We start from the raw sequence: 15,229 nt of genomic DNA, 5'->3' as shown, positions 1-15,229 counted from the left end.
CTCGGACGACAGCGCTCTGCACGCGGTGTTCAGACTTGCGTTGTAGAATGAGCAGAGCGTGCCGTCCGGGTAGCTAGTGTCATTAGCTATCATCAGGAATAGTCTGGTGTGGTCCTCGAGAGATCGTTCCCCCTGCTCCAGCAGGAGGAGGAGGAATTCGGGCCGAACATAGGGATCCATAGATGCACAACGGAAAGAAAAAACACTGGGTAAAAACGGAAACAAAACGGAGGGTACAAACACGGAGGTTACTGTATAGGTCGGTCTTTCTGTCACATCTCACACGGGGGAGCACGGGAACCAGGAACGAGGAGACGAGGAATTAGCAACACGGGAGTTTAATAAACACAATAGGGAAACAGATCACAGGCAGGGTTGACACTCGGGTTGACACTCAGGTTGACACTCACGTTGACGTTCAAAGACCGACAAACACTAACTGAAAGGACTGGGGTTTTAAAGACAGGACAATCAAGGAACTAAAGGAGACACACCTGGAATCAAATTAACCAATCAAGGGGAGACAGAAACTAGGTCACAGGGCACACATGGGGAGCAAAACACACACAAGACAGTCCAGGGACGTGACATTTATTCATTAATTTATTCATTCTTAATATGAATAAACTTTTACATTAATATTTTATTATTAATGTTATTGCTTTAATATAATATTATTAATTTAATTTTTAGAACAACAGTTGTGGCACTTGCAACATTTCATTCTTAAATGTAATATTTTACATTATTATTATTAATGTTACTGATTTAATATTATATAATTCATTTTCTTCGCTGAAAAGTATTTTTCTTTTCTTTAATCAGCTATAAACCTATTTAACCAGGCAGTAAATGTGTCTAAAGCTAAATGCCAAATGCTCTGTGCACTTCTAAATTTAACTGAATTTTGTTATTGTCATTCTTGCAGTGCAAACACACAATTGTTCAAAGTGTTAAATAATTAAAATGTTTGGGTTTTGCCTAATTTGAATACTTCCAATTGAATCAGGTGCTTAAACAACGCAGCCAGGATGTGTAAATAAATGACAATGCAAAACATTCTTACTTCAATGACTTCTGTGCAAACACACATATGAGGTCCACAACACTGTTCTTTCATTAAAAGATAAACATGATTTAGACCTTTTTTCTAGAACTGGACCTTTCACGGCACTCACACCCTTTATTTTTGAAAACAAGAAGCCATTCTCCCCTTGTGCATGTCAGTGAAAACAGTTTTCATGCTGGCAGCTGGCAGGCTCTGCAGGTGAGAGTTCAGGTAGCTGTTAATCATGCGCTGTGTGTGGGTCAGCTTTGAGCCCAGGGCTGGAAGCCAAGCACGGTTCCTCTCATGATTGTTAAGAGGAACCCATGCAAAGCAGATTGGGTATTCACTCCACGGCCCTAAATGAACACCTCGATAAAGACGCTTTTGTTTATCCCTGTTGCTACCCGGTCCATCGCAAGCTTCCCGGACAATTATTTTCTGGCTTGTGCTCGCTCGGTTGATTATTTTCTGAAACCATTCTTCCAGAGAGGTCATCAGCTCGAGTTCAGAAAGGTGTACGGACATCGTTCTATTCCACTCTGGGTTTATGGGTTTCAAAAATGAATGAATCCGTTGCTGTAAGATAACCTTAAATGCCCAATGAATATACTCACATATGATCCATGATTTATAAAAGACAGCTAAATGGCCTCAAAAATTTGTGGGAGATTTATAAAGAGCAGTCAGCCAGAGTTGACAGCATTACTTTTCCATTGCCTCATATGTTAGAACTGAAGATCAACAGACTCTTTGCTGTTACTGCTTAATACCATGTTTGGGGACAAACTCACTCATCTTCTTGGAACTAGCACTTAACACAAATAAGTAACCGGCATTTGCATAAACATCACTAGGGCTTGTTTGGAAAGGATCAGAATGTTTAAAGTTTAACCACAGGCAATGAAGACGCAGAGACACATACTAACTTTAAAGCACACAAATGAGACTGTAAAATACATAATACAGAAAAGATGGTCCCTTCAAATTTTACAATCACTGTGATTTTGATCCCTAAAAATAGACAAGAATAACTGCTTGTATTTGACCATTCTGTGGTCTTATTTAAGAGATGGAGGATAAGCAATTCTAGACAATCCTCAATCATCTCAAAACACAAGTCAAAAGCTACAATTAATCTTACATAGCACTATGGCTATGAGGAGAACCGGGACGCAGCCAGTAAATGATGCAAATAATGAGATAAGCTAATGGTTTTGCAGTATTTTAAAGTGGGTAATTGCTAAAACAAACAGCAAAAGCTTTGATTCTGTTCTAATGTTTGCACTCATTCCATTTCCGTCTCATTAAACCCACCGAGCCCCCATGAAAACTCACTAGTACTGCAAATAAGGAGTTTAAGTTTTGCCCAGTGGCCAGTTCTGAACATGCAATCTAAAATAAACTGCATTTTAGCATATTCTTATAGTATATTCGCAATAAAACAGAACCAAATATTAAGTTTGAAACAATAATTGATTGTAGTTTTATTATGAATTATTCATTGTGCATATGAAATGTGTATGACTGCAAAACAACATAGAGAAAATATATTCAAAATGTTAAAATGTTCTTCATACTAAAAAAAAAAAAAACTTTCACTGAAAGGTTCTTTGGGAACCCAAAATATGTTTTCTTACAGTATTACTGCGAAAAATTCTCATTTGGAACTTTTATATTTCAGTGAGTGAAGCTTAATGTACACATAATATAACTGAAAATAAAGTTTTAAGCAGAAATAGATTCAGTTATCTTTAGTTAACAATACTATGTATACTATATAGTACATATATGCATTTCCATTCATTGTGGCCATAATATTTCTCCTAAGTATTGTGCAATTACAACGTGACAGTAATATGCAACATTATGACACACTGTTTAAAGAATGTGTTGAGCGCTGCACTCCCTGTCTCCCGCATCCCACAATTCCCACTTTACAATATGTGGGTCAGCATTAATGTATTCAGCACCTGAGCTAATTGGTGCAGCACAGAACCTGAAAAGACTCTGTGATCACAGAAAAAAAAAAAAATAGCTCAGGCTATCAAAGTACAATCAGGACAAGCCATCCATTTCAATGTAGTTAATCTAGGTGCGATGGGCTGCACAGATGGACAGTCAAACACAAAGTCGCTGTGATGCTGACTGCGTGAGGGGAGCCCGACAGCTCACAATTTCAAGGCAGCAGTCGAGGGGAACAAAGCTGTCAGAAAGGTGACTGTAAAGGACGATGGGGACTGTGAAGAGTTATGGATGTAAAAAGCATAGATGTATGGCACAAGAGAGGAGAATAGAGAGAAAATGGATGTGATACAAAGCAGCAGCACTGGAGCTTGCAGCTCTGCTCCCCAGGCAGGTTCATACACTTTACTGCATTGCAGAGAAAAAAAAGGGTGGTGTAGGGGGTTGGTTAACACACACACACACACACACACACGCGTACACAAACACACTCACCAGTACTTGCACAAACTCTCAAAAGCTTCACTTCTCTCTCTCCTCACTGATCAGCAAGATTATTCTTATGCTGAATTATTTAAAGAGTCTGGGATGGTGTTTTTCTTTAAAACGGTAGCCCTAAATAAAGAGATTTTGTGCACTTTTTTTGCACATACTGACTGGATGAAAGTGCTCTTAAGGGGTTAGAACCGATCTATACATTAACATGAGCTCATTTGCATGTAAATGCAAATCAGTGCATACATTTAAACCTCCCTCGTAACACACAGATATGCTCAGGTATGACATTGCTGTGGATGGGTAACCTCTACTGTCCACCTGTCTCAATAGCTGAAGTCTGACCCTGATCTGTCCTCTGGAACCCGCTGTGGAGTACAGAGTAAAGCTAACCGCTGTTAGAAACCATGCCAGGGCCTATTTTGGCAGCAAACTTTTCATGTCCTCACTTGATCCTCCATTGCAAGGTTAAGCGATCACATGCTAGAGGGAGGAGATATGCCCTAAATAGATAATGGGAATCTCCTAATAGATAAAATCCCTCCATTACCCCCTTCAAGTAAAAAGATAAATTGAGATGCAATGAGACACTCTTGTACTTCTAAAGTATTGAGAAATCCACATGTCCGTAATGTTCTTCTGGACTGGTGTTGGATCCAAAAGCAATGTGAGGGCGGTCAGTCGGCCTACAGGAGGAGGAGGTGTTGTACTGTGTAGTGTGTGGGTGGGTGGGTGCGTGGGGTTTATTATAAACATGTCAGTTTTCACTATAACAATCTCAAACAATGAATGTTGTTACCAACATTTTAACAGTTATAAACAGCAAGCATTATATTCTCCCTCTCCATCTATTTATTTATACAACAAATTATTTAGGTCCTTGAATTTGAACAGTGCTCCAACAGAGCTGATATACAGTAAACAGTGCTGATTTTTATTGTTTGTGTCACTCCGTTTGTCTTTTTTGCGCATTCCTCACTGATTGTCAGGCTGTGTATTAGTTGTGGGTATTTTTCAGGGACTCTTTAAAGTGTCTTCATTAATCATTGAATCATTCATTCAACCAATTAGTTCACAACTGATGCTGTAAATCAATTATTGAACCATTATGTAGTATGTCCAGATTTCAATCATACTCTACACACATTCATACTATATAGAACAATATTTTAACATTTGTGAAGTTTTCAATCAAACAAAGTACCTATCCAGACAGCATGCAATTTCAGACGTAATGACTGTTTTTATTGAATTATTCTTTCAACCAATTTGTTCAATAACCATTTACAACATTTACAAACAAAACTAATCATTAATTCATTCACTTAACTAATTTGTTGAAAAATGCTGTATAATTCAGGAACAAATCACCACTACTGTGCGTTGCTGTGCCTTTTTTTTTTTGGAACTATCTTCATTTGTTTGTCAATATTATTTCTAAAATGTGTTACTCAATATTAACTTCTTGTTTATGGAACTGTTGTATAAAAGCGATACCACACAATCAGGCTGCAAACTTGTTACAATAACTTCTCACTTCTCAGAAACAGCTCATACACCATCATTGCTAGTTTTAATGTTATGATTTCTAATTTGTAACAGTGTAGCCAGACTCTTTGGCATAAGAAAGTAGTTCAACTCACAAGATTAGACAGACAGACAGACAGACAGATAGATAGATAGATAGATAGATAGATAGAACATTATACTCTGAAGTTAAAGCAGGACATGTCCCCTGTTTGTTAAACTTCTCCTTAACAGTTAAAGATCAGAGGCACACACACATAAACTCTCTCACCTTTTCAACACATACAGATACACACACAACACACATAAGCATCTCACTCAAGTGGAGCTCGTGTTTCCAACAAAAGCATGCATGTGCGGGGGCTGAGGCCGTGGAGAGGCGTCGGTGCACTGCCTCCAGCTGACAGCTCCCTTCTGCCTGCAGATCAAGGCCAGCTGAGTGCACAGTCATTTATTCTCACACAAAAACATGTGGCATGTGCTTCTCAGAACTAGGTTTCAACTAATCTGCCCAGTAACAGTTGCAGTGTGCAGTGGAAGGAGCGAGCAGTGAGGAGAAGGGATAGTAGATGAGGAGGAGGAGGAAGCCACTAGGAAAACAATCCAGCAATAGCTAAAGATAGATCTGAGCTTCCAGGCACGCTAAGGCCTGGCACACTCAAGGTTAGTGAATGCACTGGGCCACGCAAACACACATGCGCACAAGCAGAGAGGAGCACAGACGAGAGGCCTATGCAGTGGATAGAGGGAATAAGCAATGCTTGCTTTGGAATTAACATGGCCTTCAACATTCAGAGCAGTGTTACTTTACTGTCATTGAGATATCATTATAGTTTTTTATTTATTTTTTAAATATTCTGAATTAGTTTTTTTTGTATTTTCCATGTAATTAATTTTTAGTAATCTTGTTTTTGTTTTAGTTTTTATACATTTTATTTCATTTTTTAAGTTTGAATAAATGAAAATGAGAAATGTTGAAAATAAAACAAACTAAAATAAAAATAAGTTAAAGTTTTTACATTTTATTTCAGTTAATGTTTATTTTAGTTCAAGTAACAATTTTTAATGATTTTAGTTTTAGTTAACTATAATAACCTTGATTCAGAGTCATGAGTAATGCATAATGATCTTTCTTCTATATGTCTAATGTAAAACTATATTGTAAAAAAAATATATTGTAAATTTGATTCTTGACTGACTTACATAATATTCAGCAGATGGTCTTTATGGAATGATATAGATAGGAAATAATTCAAACTATGGATTTCATATGCATTTTAAGTGTTATATCGTATTTTCAGTTATGTCACATGAATTATAGATAATGTAAATGTAAAAAATTATGTATAGAGGCAGAAACTATGACCAAAATATCCCACTTCATGTCTATTTTACAAAAAAGTTTGTTATTCAGGACTGATCTAATGAACCAAAAAATAAAAATAACTATATACAGTATATATATATATATATATATATATATATATATATACAGACACACACACACACACACACACACACACATACATATATATATATGCATTGATCTAATGAACCAAAAAATAAAAATAACTATATACAGTATATATATATACACACACACACACACACACACACACACACACACACATACATATATATATATACACAGTATCTCACAAAAGTGAGTACACCCCTCACATTTTGGCAACCATTTTAGTATATCTTCTCAAGGGACAATACTATAGAAATGAAACTTGGATATATTTTAGAGTAGTCCATGTGCAACTTGTATAGCAGTAAAGATTTACTGTCCTCTGAAAATAACTCATACAGCCATTATTGTCAAAAAAGCTGGCAACAAAAGTGAGTACACCCTGCGTGAAAACAGCTATACGTCGTTTAATCATGCAAGACCACATGTCCTATTCATCATGTTCATTTTTTTTCTGCTTGACAGGACCATACACATTTGTGTATCTTGTATTATTAGAGCATTTAAAATTTGGTGCTTTGAGTACAATTCTCTCATACTGACCACTGGATGTTCAACACACTGGATGTTCACACAAAGATGGCCTCGGCTATAAGAAGTTCGGTAACACCCTATAACTGAGTTACAGTACAGTGGCCAGGGTCATACAGAGGTTTTCCAAGACAGGTTTCACTCAGAACAGGACTCGCAAGAGTCGATCAAAGAAGTTAGGTCCTCGTGCTGTGCATCAGGTGCAGAAGCTGGCTTCAAAAATAGACGCATGAGTGCTGCCAGCATTGCTTTAGAGGTAGCAGAAGTGAAAGGTCAGCTTGTCAGTGCTCAGACCATACGCCGCACACTGCAACAAGTCAGTTTGCATGGCGGTCGTCCCAGAAGGAAGAATCTTCTGAAGCTGACTCACAAAAAAGCCTGCAAACGGTTTGCTGAGGACAACCTGTCCAAGAGCATGAATTGTTGGAACCGTGTCCTGTGGTCTGATGAGTCTAAGGTAAACTTGTTTGGCTCAGCTGGTGTCCAGCATGTGTGGCGATGCCCTGGTGAGGAGTACCAAGAAAACTGTGTCTTGCCTACAGTCAAGCATGGTGGTGGTAGCATCATGGTCTGGGGCTGCATGAGTGCTGCTGGTACTGAGGAGCTGTGGTTCATTGAGGGAAGCATGGATTTCAACATGTACTGAGACATACTGAAGCAGAACATGATCCCCTCCCTTAAGAAACTGGGCCAAACGGCAGCTTTCCAACATAATAACAACCCCAAACACACCGCCAAGATGACAACTGCCTTCCTGATGAAGCTGAAGGTGAAGGAGTGGCCAAGTATGTCTCCAGACCCGAACCCTATTGAACACCTGTGGGGCATCCTCAAGCAGAAGGTGGAGAAGCACCATGTGTCTAACATCCAGCAGCTCTGTGATGTCATTATAGAGGAGTGGAAGAGGATGCCAGCAACAACCCCAGGAGGATTAAGGCAGTGCTAGATAACAATGGTGCCCCTACAAAATATTGACACTTGGGACACAGTTTTGACATGTTCACTTAGGGTGTACTCATTTTTGTTGCCAGTTATTTGGACAATAATGGCTATATTTTGAGTTATATTTAGAGGACAGTAAATTTGTACTTCTATACAAGCTGCACATTGACTACTCTAAAATATATCCAAGTTTCATTTGTGTAGTATTGTCCCTTGAGAGGATATACTAAAATTGTTGCTGAAATGTGAGGGGTGTACTCACTTTTGTGAGATACTGTATATATATACGCACACACACACACACACACACACACATATACACAATTTCACACAAAATTTTGAATTTCTTTCTTCTGTGGAACACAAAAGTTTTTTTCCCCCAAGTGTCATGAACGTCTACTCAGAAGGACCGTCACGTGTACAGTACGCATGCCAAGCTGTGGTTTTGGACAGGCCCATCATACTGACCACTGTTTAAAAAGGAATGAAATTATGAACATTACTCTAGGTCCATTTTGGGTAGCATTTTCACAGGACTTGGCTTTGGCGTCTTAACACACTACATTTGCAAAGGCTTTAGATAGAACTGAACTTGTGCTGGACTCCAATGAATGAACTCTTTCAAATCCACACTCAGAGTAATAAGTTCAAAGGGTCTGAGTTTTATTTATTTGTTGTTGTGTCCAGCCAATAATCTTTCCATTGAGACACACTAAGCCACTCGGAGACGTTAGATAAGGTAATATGGTCTTTCCCCTTTGGCTAACCTAATAAAGCCTAACCTCGTTCCGACAGGCCTATTACACCAGTCTAGCCTCGTTCTTAGGTGTGACATCCTGTGTTCTTCTTTCAAAAGGGTGTTGCAGTCTGAAAGCTGAGCTCTTTTGAACCGTTTTATTTAAAGCAACAAAATCTAGACTCTCTCTTCTAAAACTGCAGAAAGTTATTTTCTGAAACATACTATTTGGTGTCAAACAATGTATAATTACAGTTTACAAGTTTTTAACCTTATTTCAACCCTGTGCTTACAAGCACTGAATCCTCATGTGACAGAACAGTCATCAATTTGGATTCAAAGATATAATTTGCTCAGAAAAAACAAAGTCCTCTCAGAGAATGAAAACAAGTGCAGCCTTCAAATTACATAAGAGGGCTCTGAGGAACAGCCACCGGGGCCTGTGTTCAGGGCCAGTTACATACTGAACTCATGATGTGGAAAACAGTACTCTACTGAGCACTGACGGGGACTGTTTCATGGCACGGATGATAAAAGAAAAGAGAGACAGATGACAACACTTCTACAGAATTTTTCTGTTTGTTTGATTCTACTTATACAGTTTTTGAAGGAAAAACTAAGCTATTTGTGTTCAACAAGACCTCTATTGTATTCATTCTTATTTGGTCTGGCATGTTTGTTGGACCTCTAATTACTACAACACAACAAAAGACGCCTGTATCTGAACTTGATACAGGACAAATGTTATTAAATGTGCAGGGAGCTTTAGATAAACTTCTATAACATGACAATTTGGTTTTTGGTGCTTTTGTCTTTCAGCTATTAAAGCCACAGGGCATTTCTGCTGCAAACAAACTGAAAGCTAAAGCTATTTATGCTCCCTAGGCATCTTCCTTTACAACATATCTTAGCCATGTGCATCAAGTTGTATTGCATTGTGTTGATACTTATTTATCTGAGCAGCAATATATGTTGTCAAAAAATACACATGCCTAGAGTACTGAATAATGCAATAACTAAACCCTATAAGCAAAAAGTAGCATTGATTATTTAACTTATTGTGTGCGATGTATATTGGCAACAACAATATATATAAATTAGAAATAGTGTAGAAAAGATATATCACAACATATCGACAATATAGAATATGCTTATGCTCACCGAGGCTGCATTTATTTGCTCAAAAACACAGTAAAAACATATTAATATTGTGAAATATTATTACAATTTATAATAACAGTTTTATGTTTTTAAAATATTTTAAAACTTAATTTCTTCCTGTGATGGCAAAACTGAAATTTCAGCAGCCATTACTCCAGTTCACAGTGTCACATATAAAACAAAAAAATGTTAAATCTTAAAATGTTAATTTGTTTAAAAAATGGACACGATCTTATTTTAAATATCTGTGACCTAAGATATAAAGAAATATAAAGAAATCATTGTAAATGGTGACCATGAATGATCCAGTGTGAGACTTTTAGGATGTGGAGAGATTCTGTGTGTCGTGCCTTGTTATTTAGGTTAGAAAATGTCCTGCTGTTTAGCTATGCACCAGTGGAGCAGGAGAGGGTATGCGCGGGGTTCAATGAAAGTGCAGATCTGCACAGATTAAAATTACAAAGGAAAACATCATGTAACCTCATGTACTGGGACACACTAAATCTTTCACAGTGGTTTTATATATATATATATATATATATAAAAAACTTTTTGTTTTTGATAGCATGGTCAGACATTGATGGGTACAGGTTAAACGTTTCCATCATGAAAAAGGACCACAATCTGAAAATATGAAACTTGAATGCATATTTTCTAAATGTCACTGTCTCAAAATAAACATTATGATACTCAGGTCTAAAGCAGACGACTAAACAAAAAGGCTAAGCTGCTGTGGACCAGATGACCTGATCTCTGACAAACATGAGTGTCATGACCTCATTTCTCAAGTGTTAGATTCACGCAGCCATTATACAGCCACCACAATGAGCTCACGATGGTCAAGGAGGTCGGTCTCAGCGTCTCTGAAACTCTTGGTATCTCTGAACACCTCTGCAAAGTCAGGCTCTGTTTTTTGCTGTCATGTCCTGAGTCTGCTCAGGTGCTTCAGCAAGCAGATGGTTAGATTATGCATGACTCCCTATAGTGCAGTGCTGTCTCAGGGGGCTGGCTACATTGTCTTGAAGGTCATTAGTCAAATATTCTTCCAGAAGGATCTGATAGCAATGATGACAGTAAATGCTGATTGTAATAACGCCAAGGTCACAATCAGAATGATCGCTGTGTTGTTGTGCAGGTAATATTGATAAAAGCATGATTTGCTATGATAATAACATGTTAAGATCTTGTCCTCAGCTGTGGTGATATCCTCTGTGCTCTTAAAAACAAACATGTAGAGCTGAGTGCCACCTACTGGCTAAAAAAATGATACTGACTACTGCAGTAAGATTTTTCCTGAATCTTTGAATTTTCACTTTAGGTCCAAGAAAATTAGGGCAAAATACACTTCTGGAGGAAACATTTAACTTTCTTTATCATTCTGCTGGTTCAAGACAGACTGTTTTGTATATATGTGCATACAATACATCTCCATTGCTCAAACTAATCAGAATGCACATTGTATAGTCAAATTCCCCATGGATCTCTAGAGAAACATGCTGATTTGGTATGAGGGCATGTTGCTCCCTGGAGTAATGTGAATTGTGCCTCCTTGACAAACATAAAGACATATGAAACCCAAATGTACAGAGCTTAAGTATGTGTGTGTGTGTGTGTGTACGTTTGGGTTGTTATAATTAAGAATTATTGTAATAATTATTTTATATTTGCTAGTAATTATATTTATATATTTATTTTTATTTTAATAATTACATGTTTAATAATAATAATTAATCATTTTTATTCATTTATTTTTATTGTAATATATACTTATTTTAAAATGTTATGTTCTTTTTAATAAAATAATTCTGCAGAAACATTTTTCTTACAAAAGAAACTGAAAAATGTACAGCTATATTGTAACTATATAATATGCAATTTTTTTAAGGTAAGTGGATGCAATCGACTTATTTTAGCTACATTTAAATAAACAAATTTAGTTGACTAACTTTCAACATATTTGTTTTTTTATTAAATGTAGCTAAAATAAATTGTTTGCAACCACTTACCTTAAACAATTTTTTTTCAGTGTATGTAACATAAATGATATATTGTAAACAAATATAATTGTATTTTGTTTACTTTTAAAAATGGCAGATTTACAAAATTACTAAAAAAAAATTAATAGAACAAGTAGTTCTACTGAATGCATACTGAATGCTTGATATGTTGTCAGGGTCTCAGGTGGTTTAATTTGTTCTTGGATTAATTGGATGGACATACAGAGTCCCAAGTTGTCAATAAAAGGACAATTTAACTGATGCAGTCCCTCCTCCAAGTCCATCTAACCAGATGCCTTCCCAAATTTTCAAATAATGGCCTTGGCTATACATTTTAGAAAGAGAAATCCTCACAAGCCCTCAGTAAGAAATGTAAACAAGTGGAAAAAAATAAAAAATTTTGATAGGCTTGTTGATGTGAAATTGTATGGAGCCTCCTTGTATTGCTATGGCAACAGACAATGACTGCCTTTCTGTGTCAAATATTGTATCAGCATGTCATCCACAGAGGGCAAAGTCACAGCGAGTATGCAAGACATTTCAACTTGATTTACAAATAAACAATGGTCTCCACAGTAACTTTAAGCTTGCTGCTCCAAAATATAATCACAGACTATCAAGTCAGATTGATTGCATTTATGCAACTGTCGAACAGAAGTCACACCAGAGGTCAACTGTTATTGGACACAAGACCAGCTCTAATCACTCTTCTTTCATTGATCAGCTGTGCTCTCAAAGTCATCAATTGGATTCTGTAAAATGCTTAGTCTCTTACATAAAACAGCTGGAATAAGGACAATACTGCTCACTTGATTCATGGATTTCATTTGTAGTTTTTAGTGAAAATATGTTACACAAAACAAGAAATTATTTTTTTATTAGAGGAAAACATCTGCATTCAGTATTTTTTGGTAAATAAAATTTTACACAAAGAAATACATTGTATTTTTGAGAAAAATCATTAAAATGTAAGGACTCCAGTCATATCAGTCTTCTATAAAAAAAATAACAACAACAACTGTTTTTCTACATAGAGATTAAGCCGGTAAACCATGACTGAATGCAGTCAATAAAATAAACATGCATGACTAAGAAGGCAGACCAAACATAGTTTCTTTCATTTTCATTGTGTTTTGACCCTTGATCCTTTTCAGACATTTTTCAGACTTTTGCTCCCTCTAGTGGTTAAATAGATAATTACACATTAGGCGTATAATATTTTGTTTGCAAGCTTTCATGAAACAATGTATTATTATTATTATGTATTTATTATATGGCAACTGATACACAAGGTAGAGGTAGTTAGTGAGCAGACATAGCAAAACTGGAAAATTACTACAGAGGTTAAGGGAAGATTGAAAACAATAGGAAGCATGCATTTCTTCAAAAGCCCTACTAAGGGCCCTACTATAACTTGGCACCATGTCAGTTTCATGGCAAGAGACTATAGAAAAAGTAAGCAAACAAATATTATACATGCTAGACTAGATATACACAGAGTATCTAAACAAACAAACAAACAAAAAATTATATTTTTGTTTAACTATTAATAAATGAAAACTAGTCCATTTGTAATATGAGTCAAATTTGACTTGAACAAAACAATTATAACTTTTCACACTTGGCAAGAATCCACAACCACTTTCCTAAATGCTCATAGTTCATTCATCTGTCTTGTTACTCCATCAGCTAATTTTCTTTCTTTGACACACTTTTGGACCAGATAATAAATTTTCCTAGTGGGAGCTCTTGTAATTGGCTTGATAGTGGGTCAAATTACACCTGGGTCATTCCTGGTATCCTTGGCTTCATAATTTTTGGAAAAAAGTTACATGTTTTACATGTTTTTAGCATTCTACCAAAATAGTGACATGTTTAACTATATGGAACACATACTGGTCAAGCTCAGTGACTTAAAAAATAATAATTATGGGTATATTGTTCAGACATTCGCTGTGAATGTATTCCACCCTGTTAGGGACATATACATAGTTATCACAAAATTTTAATAATGTAAATGTTAAACAATAATGAGCAATAATAAGATATATGTCCCATATGCCATAATGGTATTTTTTATTCTTGAAACAAAAACAAAACAATTATTAATGAATAGAATATGTCTTGATTATTAAGAACAGGTACTTTTTTTGTGCCCATTTTTGCCAACAGGATGGTAAATAATATAAAACTTTTGCTCAAAAACATATATATGCTGGTAATGCTCCTCACCTCACAAAATAAGACAAAGGTATGCCAAAGATTTAATGTTGCTTTCAAATTTTTATTTAAAATGACTTGGAATGGAGCATAATGGAACACCAGTGTTAACAGGTTCTAACAGCAAATGAGCTTTCCGTCATTGTCCTGCATGGTTTGCCATATGTAATGTGTGGAACTGCAAAACAATACAAAACAATACAACGAATGAAATCCAGGAGGGCCACAACAAATAGCTATGTGGTTCCTTATCACATTCAATGATGACAAGTGGCAAAACAAATCTCTGTTTAGGTGGCTAGTGAAATAATAACAAATTAGAGAGGACAGACATAAGAAATGTAGTAATGATGCTGAAAGTTCAGGTTTGCTAACACAGAAATATTGCATTTTAAAATGTATTCAAATAGAAAACAGTTATTTTAAACTGTAAAAATATTTCACAATATTACTTTTTTTGCTGTATTTTTGATCAAATAAATGAAGCCTTGGTGAGCAGAAGAGACTTCTTTTAAAAACATTAAAATTCTTGCTGATCTAAAACTTTTGAGCGGTAGTGTACATATATACAATTGTATTCACGTACATTACCACTCAAAAGTTGTATGGAGGTAGATTAATTTGCAGTATACAATAAATAATATTTATTCTATTAGAATTTCCACCCTGTTAGTTTCACATCCCACCCTGCTAGGTTTATAGACCCAACAGGGTGGAATCTTTTGAACTAAATTAGCTGTAGTTTTTTGAGTGATCAACATTTAGCTCTCTAACCTTCTACAGATGAACATAACTTTTATAACTATGTCAGATATGTTTTTTTATTTTTTTTGATCGGACAAACATTCTCCATAATATAGCCCAACAGGGTGGAACTTTAAGAGTATGACAAGCAGGAGAACATTTCAAAAACTTTAAAAAAAGGAGAGTTGACACTTAACTCCATTTGTACATTTGAATTCCAACGGAAAAAATGAACAATATCACTTCCTGAAAATGATCTCAGTGGAATTGTAGTCTATTTTGGAATGCGAGGGAGTACATACAAACAGGGTGGAAGATGACTTTAGGGACACGGTAAATGAAGAAAATTGTAAATTGTAAAATAGTTTCACATGATTTCTATGTATGACTAG

At 36.1% G+C, this 15,229-nt stretch overlaps 1 protein-coding gene across 1 annotated transcript in view; it reads right to left on the bottom strand.

Moving 5' to 3' along the window:
* Positions 1 to 15,229, bottom strand: part of LOC131550797 (uncharacterized) — a 117,542-nt gene that overhangs the window by 15,449 nt on the left and 86,864 nt on the right. The gene's annotated exons all lie outside the window — the stretch shown is intronic.

Source organism: Onychostoma macrolepis, chromosome 12 (genome assembly GCF_012432095.1).
Source record: "Onychostoma macrolepis isolate SWU-2019 chromosome 12, ASM1243209v1, whole genome shotgun sequence".
Taxonomy (NCBI): Eukaryota; Metazoa; Chordata; class Actinopteri; order Cypriniformes; family Cyprinidae; genus Onychostoma; species Onychostoma macrolepis.
Note: the sequence above shows the minus strand (reverse complement) of the source record. Positions and strands in the feature narration are given on the sequence as shown.